A 19,341-nucleotide genomic window follows, 5' to 3' on the forward strand; every position below is an offset into this window, starting at 1 on the left:
TGATTGTTTCTTAAACGTGCCTGGCGGTGTGGGGTCAATCAAGGATGGGTGATGTGCTCCTACAGCTGAGCCAGTGATACCTTGCTTAAGCCAGCAACCTTGGCCTTCAAGTCAGCTACCTTTGGGGTCCAGTCTGTGATCCCACCCTCAAGCGGGAAAGCTCAGGTTTCCTCCTGGGTCCTGAGCTTCCCAGGCAGAGATGCGCTATCCACTGAGCCCACCGCCTAGTCAGCCTCAGAGAACTCTTAAAAATATAATGTGTGGCCTGACCTGTGGTGGCGCAGTGGGATAAAGCAAAGATTTGGAACACTGAGGTTGCCGGTTAGAAACCACAGGCTTGCCTGGTCAAGGCACATATAGGAGTCGATGCTTCCTACTCCTGCCCCTTTGCTCGCTCTCTCCCTCTCTCCCTCTCTCTCCTCTCTGAAAATTGAATAAAGTCTTTAAAAAAAAATTTTTTTTAAATATGTAATGTGTGGCAAAGATCTTATCCAAAATACAACCCAGGGAGGGTCATCATAATATGAAGTGCTGAAAGAAATCTTTCAATTTTAGCAATAATGATATGGGTGAGTCAAACCAATAAACAAGGAAAGGCCATAACCAATGAGAGCAGGTGGAGGGGAGCCCATGCCACGCCCATGCACGCTCCCCTCTCTCTTCTGCTGTCAGTCGCAAATCGCCCTGTGTCCCGCCCATTGAGAAAGCGCTCAGGCGGCCAATCTCCAGCCGGCTGTTGAGACGATGCGCACGCGCAGCTTCTAATAGCGCCTGTGTCTGTGGAGTCGCGACGGTTAAGCAGCCATCCTGACGGTTTTCCCGGTTTAAACTCGAACCTCCCCGTTCCGGTTCCTGCACGCGGGCAACCTGAGGGTCGCTGCGGACGCCGAGAGCCCCGCTCCCGAGCCCCCAGCGGTGAGTGCGGAGTCCCGGTGAGAGGCCTCGAGCCTGCCCGCTGCGCTGCCGGGTGGGGGCTCCGCGTCGGTTTCCGGGGAAACGCTGAGACCGCCAAGCCCGTGTCCTGCCGCGGGGTTTCCTGCCTCGGTCCCGAGGGGGCAGCACCCCCCCCCCCCGCGGAGTTTAAAGTCCGGGGAGCCGGACAGTGTGCGCCCTCCTTCGGCCCGTAGAACCCGAACTGCCCCCCCCTCGTGCCTAGGGACCTGCGGACCCCCTCCTGAGACCCCACCCCATTTAATAAGAGGCCCGGGTGCAAGAACAGCACACTCTCCACGGGGCGGGGATTCGGGGCGAGAACGCGGGGTCCCCAGAAGGGCCCCCGGCCCCTCGTGGGGAGGCTGTGTGGGAGCGGCGACAGCGAAGGGGCCCCGGGGACGCGCAGAGCGGGGCTGGGAGGGGTCAGGGGACGGAGAGAGACACGGGAGGGGAGGAGAGGGCAGTGAGGGGCCATGAAGAGACCGCCACGTGGGGGTGCGGGGGGACGGGACCGCGACGGGGAGAGTGACAGTAACCGGGGAGAGGAGCGCGAGGGGAAGAAAGGGGAGAAACCCCGAGGAGGGGGAGGGGCCCGGAGAGAAGGGCGCAGGGAGGGGGCTGGTGAGCAGAAGTGGGGGCGCAGGACGGGGCACTTCAGAAGGAGGGAGTGGCTTAGAGGAGGAGAGCTGGGGGTGGCGAACAGGAACAGAAAGGGGGTTTAGGGGTGTGGGAACCCAGGGAGAAGCAGCTCTGAGTTAGCGAGCTGCAGGGAGAGGGTGGGGACAGAAAGAACTAACTGGGCAAATAGAGGGCACACAAGTATGGAGGGTGGAAAAAGACTGACATGTACGAAAATGAGACACTTCGAAAGATCATGAAGAAAGCACGTTAAAATGAAATAGAGTTTTATTTATTTATTTATTTATTTATTTATTTAATTTTTTGACAGGGTCAGAGAGAGGGACAAACAGAAAGGAAGGGAAAGAGATGAGAAGAATCAATTCTAAGTAGCAGCACCTTAATTGTTCATTCATTGCTTTCTCATATGTGCCTTGAGGAGAGGGGGTGGTGGCTACAGCAGAGGTAGTGACCCCTTCCTCAAGCCACAGACCCTGCACTCAAGCCTTTGACCTTGGGGTTTCGAACTTGGTGGGTCCCAGTCCAACGCGCTATCCACTGCGCAACCGCCTGGTCAGGCAAAGTGAAATAGGTTTAAGAGTTCCAGGAAACAGGCACAGGACAGGAATAGAGAAAAGGACAACAGTGCAGAAAACCAGAAAGAGACAGAAACAGATCCACAGACAGAAATACATTGAAGCAGGAAGCAGGAGAACCCAGACCTGGTGAATGGTGAGCTTACAGGATGTGCATGATTAATTTGAGATATTGTCTTGTGGCTTTATAATTTATTTAACAGTTGCTGAAATGTTTTACTTAAAAAGATTTTAATGAGCCTGACCAGGGGGTGGCACAGTGGATAGAGCGTTGGACTGGGACACAGAGGACCCATGTTCAAAACCCAGAGGTCACTGGCTTGACCGCAGGCTCACCAGCTTGAACATGGGGTCGCTGCCTTGAGCATGGCATCATAGACATGACCCCACCCTGTGGTCGCTAGCTTGAGCCCAAGGTCACTGGCTTGAGTAAGGGGTCACTTTCTCAGCTGGACTCCCCACCCCCACCAGGCACACATGAGAAAGCAATCAATGAACAACTAAGGTGCAGGAACTATGAGTTGATGCTTTTCATCTTTCTCCTTTCCTATCTGTTTCTCTGTCTTTTCCTCTCCCTCTCTCTCTCCCTCTTCCTCTTTCCCCTTCCCTCTTCCCCAGTCCCCCTCCCCTCTGTCCTTCTGTCTGTCTCTCTCTCTCTATTTTTTCAAGTAATAGAGATAGAAGTGGACTCGGAACAAGTTTCAGAGGCAAAAGAGGGGCCCTTGGAGCTTAGGAGAGAGACAGGCAAAAGTGAGAGCAGGGCACAGACATGCCCCAGAGAGGAGAGCTTCCTGGATGCATGAGTACGAGTGGGGAGCAGGGATGGTCAGGGGAGGTGACAGGGTGTTGTGTTGGGTTTGGGCGTTCAGGAGAGCAGCGCCCGTTCTCATTGCTGTGGGAATGTGTGGACGTCTGAAGGAGGACACACAGGTGAAGACAGGAAAATAATACAGTGTGGTCTCCCTGCAGGAGCTTATTTTTTCTGACTCTCCTCTGAGGAAGGACAAGAGGGTGGTCCTTTTATCAATGGAGAAGGCCCAAGTCTAGAGCTTCTCCCTCCTTGTCTTTTGTCTACTTGGTGAGAAAGAATTCAGGCGAGGGCAAGGTCACAGCTTTCAAGCAAAGAAAGCAGTTTGTTAAGCAAAGCTATATACTTGGAAAAAGGCACAAGAGGGCAAATTCTGGTAGCCTGAGTGTCCCTACTTTTTTTTTTTCTTTAAGTGAGAAGAGGGGAGGCCAAGAGACAGACTCCCTCGTGTTCCTAGAACTTGATCCACCAGGCAAGCCCCCTAATGGGGCGATGCTCTACCTACCTGGAATATTCTTCATTACTCGGCAACTGAGCTATATTTAGCACCTGAGACAGGCCACAGAGCCATCCTCAACACCCAGGACCAACATGGTTGAACCAGTGGAGCCATGGCTGTGGGAAGAGAAGAGAAAGAGAGAGAGAGAAGGGGGGGAGATGGTTGCTTCTCCTGTGTGCCCAGACCAGGAATCAAACCCTGCGATGCTCTACCATTGGGCCAACAGGCCAGGGCCAAGTGCCTCTACTTTTCGGGGTGTTAGACATTATACACTATTCAACTGTAAATTTTAATACTTCCCTTTCCTGATACTGGGAATAACATAGGGGTCTCAAGGCCTTTTGAACATCTGGTGATTTTCTTTGGCAGACCTTAAACTGTTGACTCTCTCCTTTAATGGGTGAGATAAACCCCCATTTATTCACCCTCCCCTTTTCCTGCCCTAATCGCTGTCTATTCTACCTAATATTTTCAGTGTTTCCAGGTCCTTCTGTCTGTGAGTAGGGTGGAAGCAGATTAACGGCTGTGTGGATGGACACGTGTGAAGGCACTGTCTCAAAATGCAGACTTGACTCCTCAACATACTGTCACCTGAGAGAACAAGCAGGACCAGGACAGAATGGCTGCTTCTCAGGTAAGCAGTGTGTCCTGGGCAGAGGCTGTGTTTGCTTTTCCTCCTAACTTCAGTGGGTTTAGTATCTGCAACCTTTCATTCCCTACTTCTGACGTTATTGCCAATGGAGGATGTTTCCATTTCCTTACTTTTTTCTTTATCTTTTGATTATTAAAATCAGCAGGTTGTATACTTCTCTCTGTCCAGAGCCTTCTGTGCATTCTCTCCTTTGTCCAGGCTCCCTGAGGACATGAACAATTCCAACCATGAATTAATGCCCTTCAACTACTGGAAACACCCCTCTGTGACAGATCAACCTGGGAGGGCACCGTGTCCACCATCCCTGTGGGGATGGTCAGAGGCTCGGGCATCAGTGACGAAGGCTTTAGGTTCATCTGGCTGCAGCGTCAGCTCTGTGGGTCAGGATTAAGGAAATGCACCTTCTCTGGGTCAGAATAGCTGAGGAAGTTCTGACAGGGAGGAGCAGAGAAAAGATAAAAAACTTGCTCACTAGATTGCTGAGAAAGACTTGCTATTTAGAAGAACTATTGGAAAATACAAAATGGGATGTGCATGTGGATTGACATTTAAAAGAAACATGTTTTTTTTATAATGTTCAAATAATTTTCTCATTTATATAGGAGGTTTTTTGGTAATGTCACACCAGTGATGACGTGTTTATACGTGTGCCTCAGTTACCTGATATTCACATGGCTGAGGATCCCAGTTCACTGCAGAGTTAATAGTTCCCCTTTGTGATTAACAAGGGTCTAGTAGGGATTTGTGAGGGATGTGGAAAACTATCCCGTATTATCTAGAAACTCCCCTCTTCTACTTAGTTTTTGTTGCTTTGAAAATGGAGACTGTACTTTTATTTCCTGGAGATTATTGACTTTTGACACAGAAGCTTTAGCCAATCAGGCCTTGTTCGTATAAATTTTCATGATACCCCAGACTCATGTTGCAGGCACACTCTCCATTATCACTGTTGGCGTGTATTTTGTTTTGTTTTGTTTTAGAGAGAGAGTTAAAGACAGGCAAGAAGGGAGAGAAATGAAAAGTATAAACTCGTTGTGTGGCACTTTACTTGTTCATTGATTGCTTTCTCATATGTGCCTTGACCAGGGGATGGAGCTCTGTGACCCCTTGCTCAAGCCAGGAATCTTGGGCTTCAAACCAGCAACCTTTGGCTCCAGGCAGCAACCATGCGGTCATGTTTATGATCCCATGCTCAATCTGGTGAGCCCGCACTCAAGCCAGCAACCTCAGGTTGTCAAACCTGGGCCTCAGCATTTAAGGTCGATACTCGATCCGCTGTGCCATCGCCTGGTTAGACACCTTCTTGCTTTTCCTTATACTTAAATCATCATAAAATTGTTTTTTGAGTTTTGATTTATTGACTTTAGAGAGATAAGAAGGGAGAGAGACAGAAATATTGATCTCTTCCTGTTATGCCCTGACTGGGAATTCAACCCAAAGCATTTGTCAATCAGGAGGATGCTCTAACCAACTATGCTAAACGACCAGGGTGAATCATTCTTCTTTGTTTTCTGTGGGGTTTTTTTTGGTAACAGAGACAAAGAGAGAAACAGAGGGACAGATAGGGACAAACAGACAGGAAGGGAGAGAGATGAGAAGCATCAATTCTTTGTTGCAGCACCTTAGTTGTTCATGGACTGCTTTCTCATATGTGCCTTGACCGGGGGACTACAGCAGAGTGAGTGACCCCTTGCTCAAGCCAGCGACCTTGGGCTCAAGCTGGTGAGGTTTGCTCAAACCAGATGAGCCCGCGCTCAAGCTGGCGACCTCAAGGTTTCAAACCTGGGTCTTCTGCGTTCCAGTTCAACCTTTATCCACTGTGCCACTGCCTGGTCAGGCTGAATCATGTTTTTAATGTATTTTAATTCGGTTAAATTTGTAAGCTATAGCTCTAATGATACACCAGAATTTTCAGAAAAAGAGAGAGAAGGAAACAATAACTGTAAGTTTTTAAATTCTTATGAGTGTTTCTTTTTCTTCTGTGTTCCTAAAACACAAAAGGTATCTTGCACAAAGAAATTCAATAGATTTACTAAATTGCAAAATAGTCTTGATTTCCTTGACACAAAGATTGTATTTTTTACCACTTTTCAATTATAACTGGTTCCTATATGTTAATATGTATGTGCATAAAACTTTAACAGTATCTGAGCTATTTATTTTTTTTTTAAGATCTTTTTGTTATTCTTCTCAGTTAAGAAACTGTTGTGAAGCCCTGGCTGGTTGGCTCAGAAGTAGAGCATTGGCCCAGAGTGTGGAGGTCCTGGGTTCAGGGCACATAGGAGAAGCGCCTAACTGCTTCTCTACCCTTCCTCCTCTTCTTTCTCTCTATTTCTCTCTTCCCCTCCCACATCAAAGGCTCCATTGGAGTAAAGTTGGCCTGGGCTCTGAGGACGACACTATGGACTCTGCCTCAGGCGCTAAAATGGCTCTGGATACTCCATTGCAATGGCACAGATGAGCAGAGCATCGCCCCCTCGAGGTTTTGCTGTGTGAATTGCGGTCAGGCACATGCAGGCGTCTTTCTGCCTACTCTCTTCTCACTTCAGAAAAATACGGAAAAAAAAAAAGAAACTTGTGAACATTCAAGAAGTTTCTTTATGGCTGTTGGTCACTATTCTTTGAAAAATTGTTCAAGTTTGGAGTAAAACTTTAGGTGTTCTCTTGACTGTATATTTCATAAAATATTCACATAACAGAGGAAGAATCTTGTTCTAAGATTACTTTTAGTAAATTTTCAAGTAAAATTGTGGTTCCTATTTTGTGAGAATGTAAATTCCATGAGGACATAGCTGGCTGTTCAGGTGGTGAGAGCGTCTCAGGACACACCAAGGTTGCAGGCTGATCCCCAGTCAGGGGACATATGAAACTCAGACGCTGAGGGGGCCGGGGCCAGTAGAACAGGATAAATGGGGATAAATGGGGAGGGGGGAAGACTTGACTGGGGATGGGGAGCACAATGCAATGTACAGATTACGTATTACACAATTGTGCACCTGAAACCTATAATTTCAGTCATCAGTGTCACTGAATAAATTTTTTTTAAAAAGAAGCAAATAAAGGAAAATCCATGCTGATAAACAAAAGTTAAAGTAAAATAAAAGATACATTTTATGATTCAAAAAGAATTGAAAATATTCATTCTTTAGAAAAATCAACTGAGCAGGCAGTGGCGCAGTGAATAAAGTGTTGAACTGGGACGCAGAGGACTCACATTCAAAATCCCGAAGTGGCCAGCTTGAGCCCAAGATTGCTGGCTTGAGCAAGGGGTCACTTACTCTGCTGTAGACCCCTGGTCAAGGCACATGAGAAAGCAATCAGCAAACAAATAAGATGCTGCAATGAAGAATTGATATTTTTCATCTCTCTCCCTTCTGTCTGTCCCTATCTGTTCCTCTCTCTGTCTCTGTAACAAAAAAGAAAAAGAAAAAAATGGTAACGGTTATTTTCCTGAAATGTAAAGTCTGTGTAATGTATCTATGGACATGTGTCATCCTAATTTCTCAGTTGTAGAATATATGTTAGAGAATATTATTGAGTCAAAATGATCTTACTGGATAATTCAGGATACTCTCCTAGGTCAAAACCGCTTCTTTTTTATTTTATATCAGAGGAGGCTAGGTTGTGAGATAGACTCCCGCATGCGTCCCACCAGCATCTAACAGGCAATCCCTTTCTGGGGCCAATGCTCAAATTAGCTGAGTTTTTCTTAGCCCCTGAGTCTGATGTGGTTTAATCCAGCCATCCTCAGCACCCAGGTCGATGCTTGAACCAAATCGAACAAGTGGTTGCAGGAGGGGAAGAAGGAGAGAAGGGGCCGATGGAGGGGAAGAGAAGCAGATGGTTGCTTCTTGTGTGCTCTGACTGGGAATCCAGCCCAGGATGTTCGTACACTGAGCCAATGTTCTATCCACTGAGCCTCTGGCCAGGGCTGAAAACCACTTTACACTTTTCATATTGGGTGACTTTTTGAAGTCTTCTTGTGGCTTCTGGTGAATGTGCTTTGTTGTGGTTGTTTTTTCCAGGGACGATTGACCTTCAGGGATGTGGCCGTGGATTTATCTCAGGAGGAGTGGGAATGCCTGGACCCAGCTCAGCGGAAACTGTACGTGGATGTGATGTTGGAGAACTACAGGAACCTGGTCTCCCTGGGTGAGGATGACTTCCTTCCTGACTTTATTCTATATCTGCAGGTTTCATTTTATTTCCTTTAACATTTTGGGGGCTTCTGATTTGGATGGCAGACTTAGAGATTCTCGTTCTCAGGGATCAAACTGGGGGTCTACTGGAGTATAAGAAAGTTTCTTATTTACATGGAATAGGAAGTCAGTGTCTCAAAGTTCACAAGTTGTGTAGAATAATAAAGGTGGTATCAAAAAATTGTATTTTGGAAAAAATTTCTTGTATTAGTGAAAGAGAGAGGCAGGGACGGACAGACAGGGAGGGAGATAGAGATGAGAAGCATCAACTGTTTGTTGCAGCAGCTTAGTTTTTCATTGATTGCTTTCTCATGTGCCTTGACTGGGGAGCGCCAGCCCAGCCAGTGACCCCTCACACAAGCCAGTGACCTTGGGGTCATGTCTATGATTCCATGCTGTTTTCAGCAACCCCGCTCTCAACTGGAAGAGCCCGCACTCAAGCTGGTTACCTTGCGATTTTGAACCTTGGTCCTCAGCTTCCCAGGCCAACGCTCTATCCACTGTTCCACATGCCTAGTCAGGCAAAAATAATAAATTTTTTTAGAGATTTCATTTATTGCTCTTTAGTGAGGACAGAGAGTGCGAGTAATGAAGGCAAGGAGGGAGAGAAGAAAGGAGGAAAAGAAAAGAAAAAGAAATGAAGGAAGAAAGGATAGAAAAGAAAGAAAGGTAGGTAGGTGGTGGGCTGAGGGGGAGAGCGAGAAGCATGGACTCGTAGTCGCTTCTCATATGTGCCGTGACCAGGCCGCCCAGGGTTTCAACCTGGAGATCTCAGCCTTCCATGTCAACATTTTATCCATTGTGCCACCACTGGTCAGGCCGAGGAATCATTTCTAAAATATTATCATATCCTACAATGTCTCCTTAACCTGGCACTGACTGGATTAGAAGTTGGGCAATCTCTGTCAAAACTCATGTTCTTTTTTCTAATAAACAGGTCTTTCTGTCTCTAAGCCAGTCCTGGTCATGTTTTTGGAGCAAATGAAGGAGCGCTGGGATGTGACGGGAAGAAAGACACTACCCTTCCAGCCAGGTAGGTGTGATGAGGAGACAGATGACACAGGCGAGAGATCTAAAGGTCAGGGAGGAGGCCAGACCTTACAGTGTGGTTGGGAAGCTGCTGCAGTGGAAAGGGCTGTGAGAGGCCCAGATGTATCCCTGTTGTCATAGAGGGACACTGGTCTCCAACACGTCCCGTGCTCCTGTGACCTCTCGGGACTCTGCTTTTGGTCCAGTGACCTCTGTCATCACATTAGCAGTGGGGGCAGGGTCCTCCCCTTGGACTGTGAGGGCCGCCTTGGTCTGACTCCTCTTCCATTGCTTTGGAGACCTGGGAATATTTGTACATGTCGTTGAGGAATGGTATTTTAAACTTTTTTTTTTTTTTTTTTTTTTTTTTGCATTTTTCTGAAGCTGGAAACAGGGAGAGATAGTCAGACAGACTCCCGCATGCGCCAGACCGGGATCCACCCGGCACGCCCACCATGGGGTGACGCTCTGCCCACCAGGGGGCGATGCTCTGCCCATCCTGGGCATTGCCATGTTGCGACCAGAGCCACTCTAGTGCCTGGGGCAGAGGCCACAGAGCCATCCCCAGCGCCCGGGCCATCTTTGCTCCAATGGAGCCTTGGCTGCGGGAGGGGAAGAGAGAGACAGAGAGGAAGGCGCGGCGGAGGGGTGGAGAAGCAAATGGGCGCTTCTCCTGTGTGCCCTGGCCGGGAATCGAACCCGGGTCCTCCGCACGCTAGGCCGACGTAAACTTTTTTTTTTAAGTGTTGGTTTTATCTCATGTAATCAGTTATGAAAGAAATTAGTTTAGATTCTAGAATTTGTTGCAGAAATCCTCAGAAAAGTAGAGACAGGTGTCATGTTTTTTTGGTTTATAATTTCTAATCCTGTGAATATTTGCAACATGACCCTACCATGTCTAGACTAATTTTTTCACATCACAAAGCACTTCCCCAAAGTGAGAAACTCTTAATTTTCTGTTTTATTTCAAAATGTACTTTTAGCCCTGGTTGGTTGGCTCAGCGGTAGAGCGTAGGCCCTACGTGTGGAATTCCCGTATTCAACTCCAGCCAGCGTACACAGGAGAAGTGCCCATCTGCTTCTCCACCCCTCCCCCTCTCCTTTCTCTCTGTCTCTCTCTTCCCTTCCCGCAGCCAAGTCTCCATTGGAGCAGAGTTGGCCCAGGCACTGAAGATGGCTCCATGGCCTCGCCTCAGGTGCTAGAATCACTCTGGTAGCAACGGAGCTATGCCCTAGATGGGCAGAGAATCGCCCCCTAGTTGGCTTGCTGGGTGGTTCTCTGTCAGGTGCATGTGGTCTTCTGTCTCTCTGCCCTCCCGCTTCTCACTTCAGAAAAATACTTAAAAAAAAAAATGTTCGCCTGACCAGGTGGTGGCACAGTGGATAGAGAGTTGGACTGGGACACAGAGGACCCAGGTTTGAGACCCCGAGGTCACCAGCTTGAGTGCAGACTCATCTGGTTTGAGCAAGGCTCACCAGCTTGAGCCCAAATTCACTGGCTTGAGCAAGGGGTCACTCAGTCTGCTGTAGCCCCCCAGTCAAGGTACATATGAGTAAGCAATGAATGAACAACTAAGGTGCCACAATGAAAAACTGATGCTTCTCATCTCTCCCTTTCTGTCTGTCTGTCCCTATCTGTCCCTCTCTTTGATTCTCTGTCTCTGTCAGAAAAATAAAAAAATAAAATGTTTTTTGCTTTGTATGAAATAAATTTCTATTTTGAATTCCACAATTCGTCTATGTTAGAATAGTTTAATATTTCCAACTATCTCATAGGATCCTTCAATAAGTTACTGCCATCAGCGAACTTAGAATATTCTGCAACTGATACAAAAGTGTTCGCTGTTACCTACTTTTATCATCACTGTCATTCTGTAATTCTCTCTTGTTCAGTCCAGAGCTGTCTGGGCCTTGGGCCTGTCCTATGTTTTCACTTTCTTTTTGGATTTTTGTCATTTGTGCTTTTAGATTCACAAGTGCTGATATCACATGGAATGTTCTCCTTTGGTAAGAAGTAGGTTGCAGAATTATTAGGCACTTCTCATGTAGGAAAATGTTTTGTTTGTTTTTGTCTTAAGTAAGAAGTATGGAGGTAGAGAGACTGACTACCACGTGTGTTATGGGACAGTGCTATCCCATCTGGCTGTTGCTCCATTCCTTGGCAACCAAGCTATTTTTGTGCCTGAAGTGAGGCCATGGAGCCATCTTCATCACCTGGAGCCAACATGCTCCAGCTGAGCCATGGCTGTGGGGGGAAGTGAGAGATAGAGAAGAACCATTGATCTGGTTGGATGTCTCTTAGTTTCCTGGACTTTTTTATATCTTTCCTTCACCAAGTTAGAAAAGTTTTCTTTTTATTTCCTCCCCCTTTTTTTTCCTTTTTCACAGAGTCAGAGAGAGGGACAGATAGGGACTGACAGAGAGGAAGGGGGAGATATGAGAAGCATCAATTCTTTGTTGTGGCACCTTAGTTGTTCAGTGATTGCTTTCTCATATGTGCTTTGACCAGGGGGTCTACAGCAGAGTGAGTGACCCCTTCCTCAAGCCAGCGACCTTGGGCTCAAGCCAGCAACCATGTGTCATGTCCATGATCCCACGCTCAAGCCAGTGACCCCATGCTCAAGCTGGTTAGCCGGCGCTCAAGTCAAATGAGTCCACGATCAAGTCGATGATCTCAGGGCTTCAAAACTAGGTCCTTCATATCCTAGTCTGATACTATCTATGGTGCCACCGCCTGGTCAGGCTCCATCATTATTTTCTTAAACCTCTTTTCAAGTTTCCGGTTTTCTCTTCTTATTTTAATGCCCCAGGATGTTAATGATTTTTCACTTGAATGTATCCTAAAATCACCTTACACTATTCTCATGTTTTTGGATTCTTTTTTCTGTTTTGATTTTGTGTTTGTTTTATATATATATATTTCAAATCACTGATTTGAGTCTTTGCTTCATCTAATCTATAGATTTCTTGTACATTCTTCACTTTGGTACTATATCCTTCATTTCTGACCGGTCCTTTTTTATACTGCAGAGGTTTTCACAAAGTTCATTGAGCATCATCATCACTGGTGTTTTAAGTCAACATCTAGTAGATTTCTTGTCTGTTTTGTTGAGTTCTTTGCCTGGAGTTTAGTTCTGTTCTTTCATCTGGGACTTGTTTCTTTATCTCCTAGTTCGGGCAGCCTCCCAGTGCTTGTTTGTGTGTATTAGGAGGAGTGGCTCTGTGTCCCAGGCTTGACAGAGTGGCCTAATGTAGTAGGTGTTCTGTCGGGCCCAGTTGCACACTCTCCCAATCACACAGGATGGGCTCTTGTGCTTTGCCCCTGGTGTGATCTCTGTGCACCTTCCACTTGTATTTGAGCCCTGCTTGCTGATAGCACATCAATGGGGAGGATGTACCTTGAGGCTGTTGATCTGAAAGGACTGGCTACGAACACCAACCACTGTGGAAAGTTGCCTGTGCAAGAGCCCACCCCACAGAACAGGAGTGATTTCAGCAGGACTGTAGTGCCACTGAGTCAGCCTTATGGAGGTGGTTTATGGTGGGGCTCTGATGTGGCTTGAAGCAATTCCACTGGGTGTGCTGGCTCTGGGGCTCCCGGGAGGTGCAGGCCAAGATCAATCGCCACCTGTGTTTTGCTGGGGGCACCCCGTTGTGTGAGCCATGATCTGCATACTGTGTCCCACTGATAATCTTGGAAGAGTTGTCTTTTCCATGACAAGGTTTTTCTTTTTTTTATGCTCTTACGGTAGTTGTTGTATGGTACTAATGATATTTTCATTATAATATGTCCTCCTGTTGACCTTTTTACATATGTCTTACTTAAAAGTCAGTGATCTGCTTGAATTTGTATTTCTTTCTTTGTCCAAATGTTGAATTTTAAACTATTAATATTTAGTTATTTATTTGTTTGATTGTTTTTCATTGAGAGCAGAGGGGAGATAGTGAGACAGACTCCCGCATACACCCAGATTGGGATCCGCCTGGCCAGCTCCATCTGGGGCTGATGCTCAGACCAGTCAACCTACTGGCTGCGAGAGGGGAAGAGAAAAAGGAGGGGGAAGGGGAGAAGTAGATGGTTGTTTCTCCTGTGTGCCCTGACTGGGAATTGAACCCAGGATGTCTATTCACTGGGCTGCTGCTCTATCTACTGAGCCACTGGCTAGAGTCAGGAAAAATAATTTGAACAAGATTATCTTATTTCAGTTTGGTTTGCTTAATAGACTATTTTCGTCTGTTGTATATAATTAGTGAATAGTCTTGTTCAGTCTCTCTACTGAGCCTCTGTATTTAGATTCTTTGCTGCTTATTGTTATATTTGGGATATTGAGGTTCTTAATTTTTATGTAGCCATCTTTTTTTTTTTTAATTTCTTCATGTAGTCTTTCTATATTTGGTAGCCGTGAGGTTCCCCATCCCTATTTATAATTGTTATCACTTTCTTTTTAATTCACGTTTTAATCTTATATGGTTCCCCTCTTTTTTGTGACTTTTTGACCCTTCCTTTGTATTTGGTATTATTATAACCACTTGTGCCCTTTCTGGTTACCTTTTATATGGAATACCTTTTCCCATACTTTTAGTTACATCCTATGGCAGGGGTCCCCAAACTACGGCCCGCTGGCCACATGCGGCCCCCTGAGGCCATTTATCCGGCCCTCGCTGCACTTCCGGAAGGGGCACCTCTTTCATTGGTAGTCAGTGAGAGGAGCATAGTTCCCATTGAAATACTGGTCAATTTGTTGATTTAAATTTACTTGTTCTTTATTTTAAATATTGTATTTGTTCCCGTTTTGTTTTTTACTTTAAAATAAGATATGTGCAGTGTGCATAGGGATTTTTTTATAGTCTGGCCCTCCAACGGTCTGAGGGACAGTGAACTGGCCCCCGTGTAAAAAGTTTGGGGACCCCTGTCCTATGGTGTCCTCACTTATAAACTAAAACTTGTAGACAGAAGGTAACTAAAGTTTTCTATAATCTGTTTAGCCATGACTTGTTCTACTTGAGAAGTATCATCTGTTTACATTTAAAGTAATTGCTAGAAGGGATGAGCTATGATAACTATTTAAGAAGGACTTTCTGCATGACCAGGTGGTAGAGCAGCAGCTAAAGCATTGACCTGGGAAGCTGAGGACCTAGGTTTGAAGCCCTGAAGTTGCCAGCTTGAGTGCAGGCTCACCATTGAGTGTGGGGTCACTGGTTTTAGAGTAGGAGTATGGAGATGAGCCCACAGGTCGCTGGCTTGAGCAACGGGTCACTGGCTTGTCTGTAGCCCTCCAGTCAAGGCACATATGAGAAAGCAATCAGTGAACAACTAAGGAGTTGCCACAAAGAATTGATGCTTCTCACCTCTCTCCCTTCCTGTCTGTCGCTATTTGTTCATCTTTCTGTCTCTTTCTCTCTGTCTGTGTCTCTCTTGCTAAAATAAATAAATAAATAAATAAATAATAATAATAATATTGAATTTAGTGAGAGAGTAAAGGAAATAGAGAGACGGGAACATCAATCTGTTTCTTTATGTTCCCTGACTGGGAATCGAACCCGCATCCTCTGCACTTCAGGAAGACACTAACCAAGTGAGCTATGCAGCTCGGGGAAAATATGTTCTCTCTTTTTAGCAGCTATGGAAATATCTTTTACTTCATGTCTGTCTTTAATACTCCAATCTCCTTGGTGTTTGAACAGTCACTTTTTTTTTTATTGAGACAGAAAAAGAGACAAAGATAGGAACAGATAGGGACAGACAGACAGGAAGGGAGACAGATGAGAAACATCAATTCTTCATTGTAGCTATTTAGTTGTTTTTGATTGCTTTCTCATATGTTCCTTGACCAAGGGGCTACAGCAGAGCAAGTGACCCCTTACTCAAGCCAGCAACCTTGGGCTCAAGCCAGTGACCTTGGGCTTCAAGCCAACAACATTTGGGCTCAAGAACAGCGACTATAGGGTCATGTGCCCAAGCTCAAGCTGGCGACCTTGGGCTTTCTAACTTGGGTTCTCTGCGTCCCAGTCCAATGCTCTATCCACTGTGCCACCGCCTGGTCAGGCTGAACAGTCACCTTTTTTAAAAATCCGCCACCACAGTGCATTCATGGTGTACTGTCATTGTTTTCATGCTCTGTGTCCCACAGAAGAGAAACCAGTCCCTCAGGCAGTGGCAATAACATCAGATCATCACTGCACTTATTTATGTCTCTCCAGAATAGATGTGGGAATTGGGACTTTTCTCACAGTATTGCCATGCTGTGTCAGGGAGAGGGAGCAGCTATTGGGAGCAAATATTATATAAGCCTCTTCAATTTTTTTTGTTTTGATGTGACTCTTTTACTGAGGCTGCTATGTTCTAATTGGCTTCTAGAAACATCAATAAAAGCAGTTGTGTTAGCAATTGTTTGTAAATTCACTTCTCCATTAGGGGTGAAGTTTTGATGATTCCTATTGTACCATGTTGCTGAAGTCCTGTACTCAGTACTAATTTTATAAATTAGAATTTAAGACACATTTACCTGAGTGTAGTGAGTGATAATTTATTTGGTATCTTTCAGCTGTGTCTTCTAAAGGGACCCAAGATTTGTTGCCAAATCCAGCCATAGAGGATTCATTGCACAAGATGCTACTGGTAAGATATGGAAGATGTGGCCCAAAAATGAATACTTAATAAAAGATTGGGAGTGTTAGTTGGAGTGTGAGGGCAGATGTTATGAACATAACTGAAGTGGGGCAGTTACTTATAATAATTTGTTTCCAAAAGAAATCAAAGATATAAATTATTGACCTTGGCTGGTGGCACAGTAGATGGAGGATTGGCCTGTTGTATGGATGTCCAGGTTGATTCCTGGTCAAGGTACACAAAAGAAGTGACCATCTGCTTCTCTCCTCTTTCTCCCTCCTCCCTCCCTCTCCCCCTTACCTCCCTCTTCCCTCGTGCAGCCAATTCCTCAATTTGGTCTGAGCATTGCCCAATTGCTGAGGATAGCTCGGTTGGTCTGAGCATTAGAGTCAAACCTAAAAACAAATCAGTTGTTTGAGCAGTGGCCCCAGATAGGGCTTGCCAGTTGGACCCCCATTGGGGCGCATGCAGGAGTCTGTCACTATCTCCCCTCCTCTCACTTAAAAAGAAAGCTATAAAATATCTTGGAAGAACTACCTCTTAAATACATTATGTTTGGAAAATAGTGTCTTTCTAAACACAGACTCAAAGTAATTTATTTAACCATGCCTATTCTCTGAAAGAAAATTGGCAAAATCGGAAAAGTTATCTAGTTGGTGCTATAAATACTCATTTGAACCACTTAAAATATAGTACAGTATTGGGTGAAACAATGAGTCAAACATTTCAGAAACGAAGAGATTAAAAATGCAAACGGAAATTCTAAAGTGTATCATTTGGAGAATCTTCTAACCAAGGATTCATTATGCTTTACCTAGAAATAATTTCTCCTTGGTTCAAAGTCTACAACTTAATAAACTTGAGGTGGTTTTTATATAAATATCATGGTTCATTAGGTTTCATAGAATTGTTCATTGGGGGAAATTTTACATGTTTAATGCAGTGAGAGCCTTCACTAACAGCCTTTTTATTTTCAATGATTGCCAGAATACGTGTAATGGAGACAGAAGTAATCAATTTAATGAATCTTGGAACAAATTTTACGAATGGTCAAATCCTAATAAATATTCAATAACTGAGTTGTCAGAGAACCATCATAAAAGTGAGAAAGTTTTTGATCAAACCTCAAATCTCAACACACATCAGAATTGTTATATTGTACAGAAGACAAACCAATATAGTGAATGTAACAAATCTTTGTGCCAATATTTCAATATTAGTCAACATAATATTAATACTGGAGAAGAGGTTTACAAATGCAATCATTGTGGGAAATTCTTTAGTCATTCCTTATGTTTAAATAAACATAAGAAAATACATACTGTAGACAAGTGTTACAAATGTAAAGAATGTGACAAAACTTTTAATTTTCAATCACAACTTACTGTCCATGAGAGAATTCATACTGGAGAAAAGACATTCAAATCTGAAAAACGTGAGAAAGCCTTTATTCTGTGTTCAAAACTTGTTCAACATGAGAGAATTTATACTGAAGAGAAGCCTTACACCTGTGATGTATGTGGAAAAGCCTTTAGTCGGAGGATGAGACTTACTGAACATAAGAGAATTCATACTGGAGAGAAGCCATACACATGTCAAATATGTGGCAGAGCCTTTAGTCGACGGATGAGACTTACTGAACATGAGAGAATTCATACTGGAGAGAAGCCTTACACATGTGAAATATGTGGCAAAGCCTTTCATCGACGGATAAGTCTTACTGACCATGAGAGAATTCATACTGGAGAGAAGCCTTACAAATGTGAAACATGTAGCAAAGCTTTTAATAAGCGGTCAATACTTACTCAACATATGAGAATTCATACCTCAGAAAAGCCTTACAAATGTGAAATATGTGGCAAGGCCTTTACTCATCATTCAGGTCTTATTCAACATGTAAAAATTCATACAGGCGAGAAGCCGTACAAATGTGAAATATGTAGCAAAGCCTTTACTCAACGTTCACTTATTACTCAACATTTGAGAATTCATACCAGAGAAAAGCCTTACAAATGTGAAATATGTGGCAAAGCTTTTAAACGGCGTTCATATGTTACTAACCATGAGAGAGTTCATGCCATGGACAAGCCTTACAAATGTAAAATATGTGGCAAATCCTTTAATTGGCGTTCATATCTTACTAACCATGAGAACATTCATACTGGCGAGAAGCCTTACAAATGTGAAATATGTAGCAAAGCCTTTCACCGGCAGGGAAGACTTACTGAACATGTCAGAATTCATACTGGCGAGAAGCCTTACAAATGTGGAATGTGTGTCAAAGCCTTTAATAAGCGGTCAATACTTACTCAACATATGAGAATTCATAATACAGAAAAACCTTACAAATGTGAAATATGTGGCAAAGCCTTTAAACGGCCTTCACATGTTACTAAACATGAGAGAATTCATACTGGCGAGAAGCCTTACAAGTGTGAAATATGTGGCAAAGCCTTCACTCATCGTTCAGGTTTTACTCAACATATGAGAATTCATACTGGAGAGAAGCCTTACAAATGTGAAATATGTGGCAAAGCCTTTAATCGGCGTTCATATGTTACTAAACATGAAAGAACTCATACCAGGAAGAAAAAGCCTTACAAATGTGAAATATGTGGCAAAATTTTTAATCGGCGTTCACGTGTTATTAAACATGAGAGAATTCATACCAAAGAGAAACCTTACAAATTTAAATGATGGAAAACTTTTATTCAGCAGTCACAATTTCATCAACACATGAAAATTCTTACCAGACAGAAACTTTAAAAATGAAGAGTATAGGGCCTGTGGTGGCGCAGTGGGTAAAGTGTCGACCTGGAAATGCTGAGGTCGCTGGTTTGAAACCCTGGGCTTGCCTGGTCAAGGCACATAAGGGAGTTGATGCTTCCAGCTCTTCCCCCCTTCTCTCTCTCTATCTCTCCTCTCTCTCTCTCTCTCTCCCTCTCCTCTCTAAAATGAATAAAAAAAAAAAATGAGGAGTATAGGAAGCAATTTAGCTGGAACTACAGCCTAACTCTATATCAGAAAATACAACCGGAGAGAAAGTCCACGCTTATAATATACAGTGGTACCTTGACACAGGGACACTTGAAATCACGAGCATTTTGAGAGACGAGCACTTGGATTTTTTGCTTTAAGTCACAGGCAGATACTTGAATCATGAGCTCCTGCCACCTTCCATTAGATGGCCTGCCAAACATTTTGAAAGGGAGAAAGAAACAAACTTCCATGGAAAGGTTTTTGTTGAAACGGCCTCTGAGTGAAAGTGAGGAAAGTGTGGCAAAAAAGCCAAAAGTGAAGAAAATGATGATGATTAAGCAAAGTAAAAAATAGCAATTAAGTTTAGCAATAAAGTTACACATTATACGTAGTATGTAAGTTAAATTTTGCAATTAAG

General features: G+C 44.4%; 1 pseudogene; it reads left to right on the top strand.

Annotated features, from left to right (window-relative positions):
- Positions 1-762: 762 nt before the first annotated feature.
- The window catches only part of LOC136399296 (zinc finger protein 91-like), a 48,619-nt pseudogene continuing 30,040 nt past the window's right edge, over positions 763-19,341 (top strand).

The sequence above is a fragment of the Saccopteryx leptura genome, chromosome 3 (assembly GCF_036850995.1).
Source record: "Saccopteryx leptura isolate mSacLep1 chromosome 3, mSacLep1_pri_phased_curated, whole genome shotgun sequence".
Taxonomy (NCBI): domain Eukaryota; kingdom Metazoa; phylum Chordata; class Mammalia; order Chiroptera; family Emballonuridae; genus Saccopteryx; species Saccopteryx leptura.